The sequence below is a fragment of the Miscanthus floridulus genome, chromosome 14 (assembly GCF_019320115.1).
Source record: "Miscanthus floridulus cultivar M001 chromosome 14, ASM1932011v1, whole genome shotgun sequence".
Taxonomy (NCBI): domain Eukaryota; kingdom Viridiplantae; phylum Streptophyta; class Magnoliopsida; order Poales; family Poaceae; genus Miscanthus; species Miscanthus floridulus.
Window position 1 is genome coordinate 18,515,074 of NC_089593.1, and position 8,060 is coordinate 18,523,133.

Below are 8,060 nucleotides of genomic sequence, written 5' to 3' on the forward strand. Positions count from 1 at the left end.
CATGTTCACAGTCTTCTTGATTCATTAATTCTATTTTTGTTTCTTTTGAACTATTAATATCTTCAGATATTATATCTAACCCTTCCATAGCATTATCAAGATTGAGTAACTCTTCATCATCTAAAGAGTCTATAAAATCTTGGTAACTCTGAGCATTATTTTCTTCTTCTTCTTCATAACTTTCTAATAAAAACTTATTATTAATCTCCCACTGTTCTTCTTCATTTGTAATGTATTCAATATTATTTTTCTGCACAACTTCTTTAACTTCATGAATCTCTTCGTCTTTTATTTTTAACTCATCTTCCTGCTTCTTTATCACAACAGGTGTTTTAAAGTATTTGTTCTTTAGTTCTCTATCTTTCTTGATATTATCAAGTCTACATAACTCTCGTCTAAAGTAAAGTTCCTTTTCTCTTATAGCAGCCCATTTGCATGTCATAGATGTATTATATTCTTTAGGAATCTTACTTAATTTTTTCTCATAATATTGAATCTGACTTTCTAAAGTTTCCATTACAAGTAGAGTATATAAGTGAAGTATTTAACTAAGGCAAACTTTTTAAACTTGATAATATAAGTAAATCCCTTAAATTCAAATTTTATTAACCAGGCTCCGATACCACTGCGTAGGGATTCCGCTAAACTGCTGGAACAAACTCGAACTCAAAATTCAAATTTAAAATCTCGAGTTACTATTCACAGCACTATTCAAATTCAGCGTTCACTATTCAAATTCGGGGCACTATTCAAAATACTCGCTACTATTTATATTTGGGATATGAACAGTGCGCAAGCACTCACCAGAGAGTGGCTCAGGCACTCGGCTTCTTCACTATTCGAGCACTATGCGCGTAACTATTTGGAGCACTATGTATTTCTTTATGGATGCAGGATGCGTGCGATTAGTGAGTATGCTTGCGATTATTGAATATGCGCGCGATTAGTGAATATGCTGATTAGTATTTCTCAGGATCTTTTGCAGGCTGGCGAGACCAATGTTTCAGCTGGTCGTGCGACTATGCTTGTGACAGTCCTACTCGGTACTCACCGTATGCATCACTAGCTCGCTTCAGAACTAGGCTAACCCGGTCTACTCCCTCGCTATCCCCAGCCATGAACACATAGGACTCAGGCTCTATCGTCTCCCCAGGCAGTTCCACCCAAAGGGAACACTTCTCTGCGCACACAGGCTTCTCTACAAACGCCGCTACCAGGGCTAACACGAGAACAACACACGCAGAGGCTTCTCCTCTAGGGTCCCTAGCATAGAGACATCGCCCCATATGAACGAGCTTAAAGGAAGGTAGGGATTAAAACAGGAATGCTTAATTTATTTTCACAGAGCAAGCTTACATACGGCTTTCCCTTTCGGGAAACCCCAAGCACTTAGCACAAACCTGAGGGATTACCTTACAAGCTCAGGAGGAACACGGGGACCTCCCTTATTCTGTAATTTACAAAGGTGGAGTGATACAACGGTAGTGGGTGATTACTATTATTCGTGGATGGGTCTCAGAGTGCTCCTGAGATCATGTATTCATGTGTATGTGTGAGTGGAGAGTTGGTGGAGTGGAGTGGAGAGTGGAGTGTGGTGTCTTTGGTGTCTGGTGCTTCGCTCCGATGCTGAATGACGTTACTCCCTCGCTATCCCCAGCCACGAACACACAAGACTCAGGCTCTATCGTCTCCCTAGGCAGTTCCACCCGAAGGGAACACTTCTCTGCGCACACATGGTTCTCTACAAACGCCGCTACTAGGGCTAACACGAGAACAACAAACGCAGAAGCTTCTCCTCTAAGGTCCCTAGCATAGAGACATCGCCCCATATGAACGAGCTTAAAGGAAGGCAGGGATTAAAACAGGAAAGCTTAATTCATTTCCACAGAGCAAGCTTACATACGACTTTCCCTTTTGGGAAACCCCAAGCACTTAGCACAAACCTGAGGGATTACCTTACAAGCTTAGGAGGAACACGGGGTCCTCCCTTATTCTATAATTTACAAAGGTGGAGTGATACAACGGTAGTGGGTGATTACTATTATTCGGGGATGATCCTCAGAATGCTCCTGAGATCTATTACAATACATATTACATGCCATGATCTTTGATTTGATGTTTGCAATATCAATCATTCAGATGTGGAAGACCATACCAAAGAATACCAAAGAATATCTAGAAGGATAAGACCGTGCGTGACGAAGGACGGCGCAAAAGGAATATGCAATCACTCTACTATAGCCAGGACAATTATTCTCCATCCAGCTATCCAGGCAATAGTAAAGGATGATAATTGAAGACATGAGATGCTTCCTTAAGCATGAAGGCTCCTTAGACGATGACTTTGCCTCGAAGGAACTTCAGACGATAAGCATGAAGGACACTCCCTTCGTGCTATAAAGCGAGACGCCGAACGACATTAGAACACCAGACCATCATCGGCATTCAGCATCGGAGCGAACCACCAGACACCAAAAACACCACACTCCACTCTCCACTCCACTCCACCAACTCTCCACTCACACATACACATGAAGACATGATCTCAGAAGCACTCCGAGACCCATCCACGAATAATAGTAATCACCCACTAGCATTGTATCACTCCACCTTTGTAAATTATAGAATAAGGGAGGTCCCCGTGTTCCTCCTGAGCTTGTAAGGTAATCCCTCAGGTTTGTGCTAAGTGCTTGGGGTTTCCCGAAAGGGAAAGCCGTATGTAAGCTTGCTCTGTGGAAATGAATTAAGCTTTCCTGTTTTAATCCCTGCCTTCCTTTAAGCTCGTTCATATGGGGTGATGTCTCTATGCTAGGGACCCTAGAGGAGAAGTCTCTGCGTGTGTTGTTCTCGTGTTAGCCCTGGTAGCGGCGTTTGTAGAGAACCCTGTGTGCGCAGAGAAGTGTTCCCTTCGGGTGGAACTACCTAGGGAGACGATAAAGCCTGAGTCCTGTGTGTTCGTGGCTGGGGATAGCGAGGGAGTAGACAGGGTTAGCCTGGTTCTGAAGCGAGCTAGTGATGCATACGATGAGTACCGAGTAGGACTGTCACAAGCATAGTCGCACGACCGGCTGAAACATTGGTCTCGCCAGCCTGCAAAAGATCCTGAGAAATATTAATCAGCATACTCACTAATCGCACGCATATTCAATAATCGCACTCATACTCACTAATCACACACATCCTGCATCCATAAAGAAATACGAAGTGCTCTAAATAGTTACGCGCATAGTGCTCGAATAGTGAAGAAGTTTAGTGCCTGAGGCACTCCCGGGTGAGTGCTCGTGCACTGTTCATATTCTGAATTTAAATAGTAGCGAGTAATTTGAATAGTACCACGAATTTGAATAGTGAACGCTGAATTTGAATAGTGCTGTGAATAGTAACTTGAGATTTTAAAATTTGAATTTCAAATCCGTTCGAGTTCTCCGCGAATCTAGTACCCCCTACGCAGTGGTATCAGAGCCTGGTTATTAAATTTTGAATTTAAGGGATTTACTTATATTATCAAGTTTATCGGTACAACCTCAGTCAAATACTTTACTTATAATGGATACTTTAGATAGTTAGATTCAATATTATGAGAAAAAGTTAAGTAAGATTCCTGAAGAATATAATACTTCTATGCTATGCAAATGGTCTGCCATAAGAGAAAAGGAACTCTACTTTAGACGAGAAATATGTAGGCTTAATAATATCAAGAAAGATAGAGAACTAAAAAATAAATACTTTAAAACACCTGTTATGATAAAGAAACATGAAGTTGAGTTAAAAATGAAAGACAAAGAGATTCATGAAGTTAAAGAAGTTGTGCAGAAAAATAATATTGAATACATTACAAATGAAGAAGAGCAGTGGGAGATTAATAATAAGTTCTTATTAGAAAGTTATGAAGAAGAAGAAAATAATGCTGAGAGTTATCAAGATTTTATAGACTCTTTAGATGATGAAGAGTTACACAATCTAGATAATGCTATGGAAGGGTTAGATATAATATCTGAAAATATTGATAGCTCAATAGAAACAAAAATAGAATTAATGAATCAAGAAGACTGTGAGCATAATTGGATAAAAGGAAGAGGTGATATAAAATGTACTTTTTGTATATTTTACCCTAGTCAAGAAAATAGACTTACATGTAGTAAATGTTTAAAGCAAGCATGTGCTTCATGTCTAAGAATTAATAACAAAAAATGGAGGCAAGAAGTAGAGCTAGAACCAGAAGATAAACTGCTAGCAAGTAGAGTCAGAAATTTGGAGAATATAATAAATAGCTTAGAAGCAGAATTAGAAGAGCTAAGGAGTAAAATAGAGCTCAATGAAGTAAATAAGATCGAAGAAAATGAAAGAGGCCTGACCGAGTTAAAGGATCAAGCCATATCAAATAGAAAAAATGATAAAGCTATACAATTAAAAGATGCCATAATAAACTTTGGTAGCAAATATATAGTTAAATTACCATTCAAAGAAATCATAGGAATAAGAGTACCTGTAAAAGTAAAATTAACGCCTAATATCTCCTATAAAATATTAGCGTTAGTAGACATAGGTTGTACAAAAAATATTATACATGATAAATATTTTGTAAAATGTTCAGAGATAGTTCATACAATAGATCAAGATAAAGCAGAAATATCTACTGATATGTCAGGAATAAAAAAAGTTCATAATCAACTAGCTTATGATGTTGAAGTACAAATAAATAACACAAAATATATAATGGATGAAATTACAATAAGAGATTTGTCTATGATACATGATGATATGATATTAGGATTAAGATTTTTACAATTCTCTTTACAAACAACAATCATACATGAGCAAGGAATAACATTTATTCCTTATCAAGACAACATTCCATATATAACAGAAGTACGAAAGTCTATAAATTCTAATCCAGGAAAGACCAACCTAGAACTCCAAGGATATGATGAAAAGGTCCCTAATATTTATATAGATGAAGAGTTAGGTGAAAATATAGAAGAATTTCATATAGCAAACTCATGCATAGAATGTATCAGTCTACAATCATTAGCACCAAATTGGTATAGAGATATAAAATCTAAAAAGGATATAGATAAAATTGTAACAAGATTGGAAGATATCCAGATAATTGGAGAAATACCAATGAAGCATTAGGATAAAAATGGTATAGTATGTAAGATTAACATAATAAATCCTGACTATATAATCAAGACAAGCCCTATAGAAGCAATACCTAAAGATATAGAAGAATTTAAGATGCATATTGAAGAATTATTAAAATTAGGAGCTATAAGAGAAAGCCGAAGTCCTCATAGACCAGCTTCATTTATAGTTAAAAATCATGCTGAAATAGCTAGAGAAAAGTCAAGAATGGTTATTAATTATAAAAGGCTAAATGATAATACTATAGATGATGCTTATAATATCCCAAATAAGCAAGAAGAACAAGAAAATGTTCAAATAATAGATAGTGTAAATGAAAATATTTTAGTCTGTGATGATGATATAATGGACGATGAATCAATATACTCAATTATAGAGACAGATGAAATAGAATATGATGAAGAAAAAGAATCAAGTGATGAAGAGTTAGACTTAATTGATGAGTTAGCAGGATTAAAGATAGAAATGATGGATCAAATAAACTGCGAACACAAGTGGGATAATAAAAAAGGTGATCCTAATATAAAATGTGTATTTTGCATATATTATGAAGATCCAGCAAAAAGAGCAACATGTAGGCTATGTTTAAGACAAGCATGTATGTCATGTCTAAAACAGCAAAGTGACATGAAAAATAACTCAGAAGCTGAAATACTATATGAGGAAAATAAAGTGCAATCAGAAAAAGAAGTAATTCTAGAGGAAAAAGGAAACAAATATTTAAACAATATTCCACAAGAGTTTCTCATTCCTAGATTAAGTTTTAACACTGAACAAACTTTGTCTTACTTTACTCGTGATATTATAGATATAATTTGGAAGAAATATGCTGAAAGGCATTACAAAACCTTTCATGATTTACAAAATTACTTTATGAAATTATACCAAGGTAAAGAAAGGCATCTAGGAATAATTGTGAATGCAAATACTTTTCCTTTACTTCAGCTCGATGATAAATTAATTGTTAAGCCTCATCAAAGATTCTTAATATTGAGGGCTGATATAAATTTAAAATATTTTAGGAGTATACAAAGAAATATTGGAGATGCTATCTCCCTACAAACTATTATTGATCATGGATTAGTCCATAATATATATGGAACACTTGAAGAAATACTCCAATCAGACCTTGGAATAGCTATCAAAGAAGCTTGTAAGAAATTAGCATGTATTCAAGGGAAATACAAAATTAAGTTTTGTTCTAATCCACCAAAATTTACACAACCAATAAGACCTGCATGCCATGATATATATGTCACGAAGGGTTCATACAAATTTCCTACTACATGGACTTCAGAGTCATGGCAAAACTATGAAAAGATATTCATAAAAGACACAAATCATGATAATTGGAGATTTTTTAGTGAAGCAAAAGAATTAGAAGAAAATACCAAATTTGCTCCTTAATATTATATGATGTACCAAAATAAAATAATCAAAGTGTTCTTATGAGAATACTATGGAAGGTACAGCATAATACAAAGAGAAGTTGGAAGATTAATAAAGCCCAATTATGGCAAAGAATGTCAATTACGAAAAGAATATCGTGAATTGTTGTCCTGGTATGAAATATGGCAACCTGAAGAAGCGGACAATGAAGAAAATATTGAAGAGTCAATATAGACTCAGTTCAATATCAATATATATATATACAAGAAATATACTCCCTATGTTGATAAAGCGTTATCAACAATTTGGCCGGGGGAAGAGATATATTACAATACATATTACATGCCATGATTTTTGATATGATGTTTGCAACATCAATCATTCGGGCGTGGAAGACCATACCAAAGAATATCCAGAAGGATAAGACCGTGCGCGACGAAGGACAGCGCAAAAGGAATATGCGGTCACTCTACTGTAGCCAGGACAATTATTCTCCATCCAGCTGTCCAGGCAACAGTAAAGGATGATAATTGAAGACGCGAGATGCTTCCTTAAGCACGAAGGCTCCTTAGACGATGACTTTGCCTCGAAGGAACTTCAGACGATAAGCATGAAGGACACTCCCTTCGTGCTATAAAGCGAGACACCGGGCGCATTCATTCATCATCGGAGGATCGGCATTCAGCATTGGAGTGAAGCACCAGACACTGAAGACACCACACTCCACTCTCCACTCCACTCCACCAACGCTCCACTCACACATACACATGAATACATGATCTCAGGAGCACTCTGAGACCCATCCACGAATAATAGTAATCACCCACTACCGTTGTATCACTCCACCTTTGTAAATTACAGAATAAGGGAGGTCCCCGTGTTCCTTCTGAGCTTGTAAGGTAATCCCTCAGGTTTGTGCTAAGTGCTTGGGGTTTCCCGAAAGGGAAAGCCGTATGTAAGCTTGCTCTGTGGAAATGAATGAAGCTTTCCTGTTTTAATCCCTGCCTTCCTTTAAGCTCGTTCATATGGGGCGATGTCTCTATGCTAGGGACCCTTGAGGAGAAGCCTCTGCGTTTGTTATTCTCGTGTTAGCCCTGGTAGCAGCGTTTGTAGAGAACCCTGTGTGCTCAGAGAAGTGTTCTCTTCGGGTGGAACTGCCTGGGCAGACGATAGAGCCCGAGTCCTGTGTATTCGTGGCTGGGGATAGCGAGGGAGTAGACCGGGTTAGTCTGGTTCTGAAGCGAGCTAGTGATGCATACGGTGAGTACCGAGTAGGACTATCACAAGCATAGTCGCACGACCGGCTGAAATATTGGTCTCGCCAGCCTGCAAAAGATCCTGAGAAATATTAATCAGCATACTCACTAATCGCACGCATATTCAATAATCGCACGCATCCTGCATCCATAAAGAAATACGAAGTGCTCCAAATAGTTACGCGCATAGTGCTCGAATAGTGAAGAAGTTTAGTGCCCGAGCCACTCTCTGGTGAGTGCTCGCGCACTGTTCATATTCCGAATTTGAAT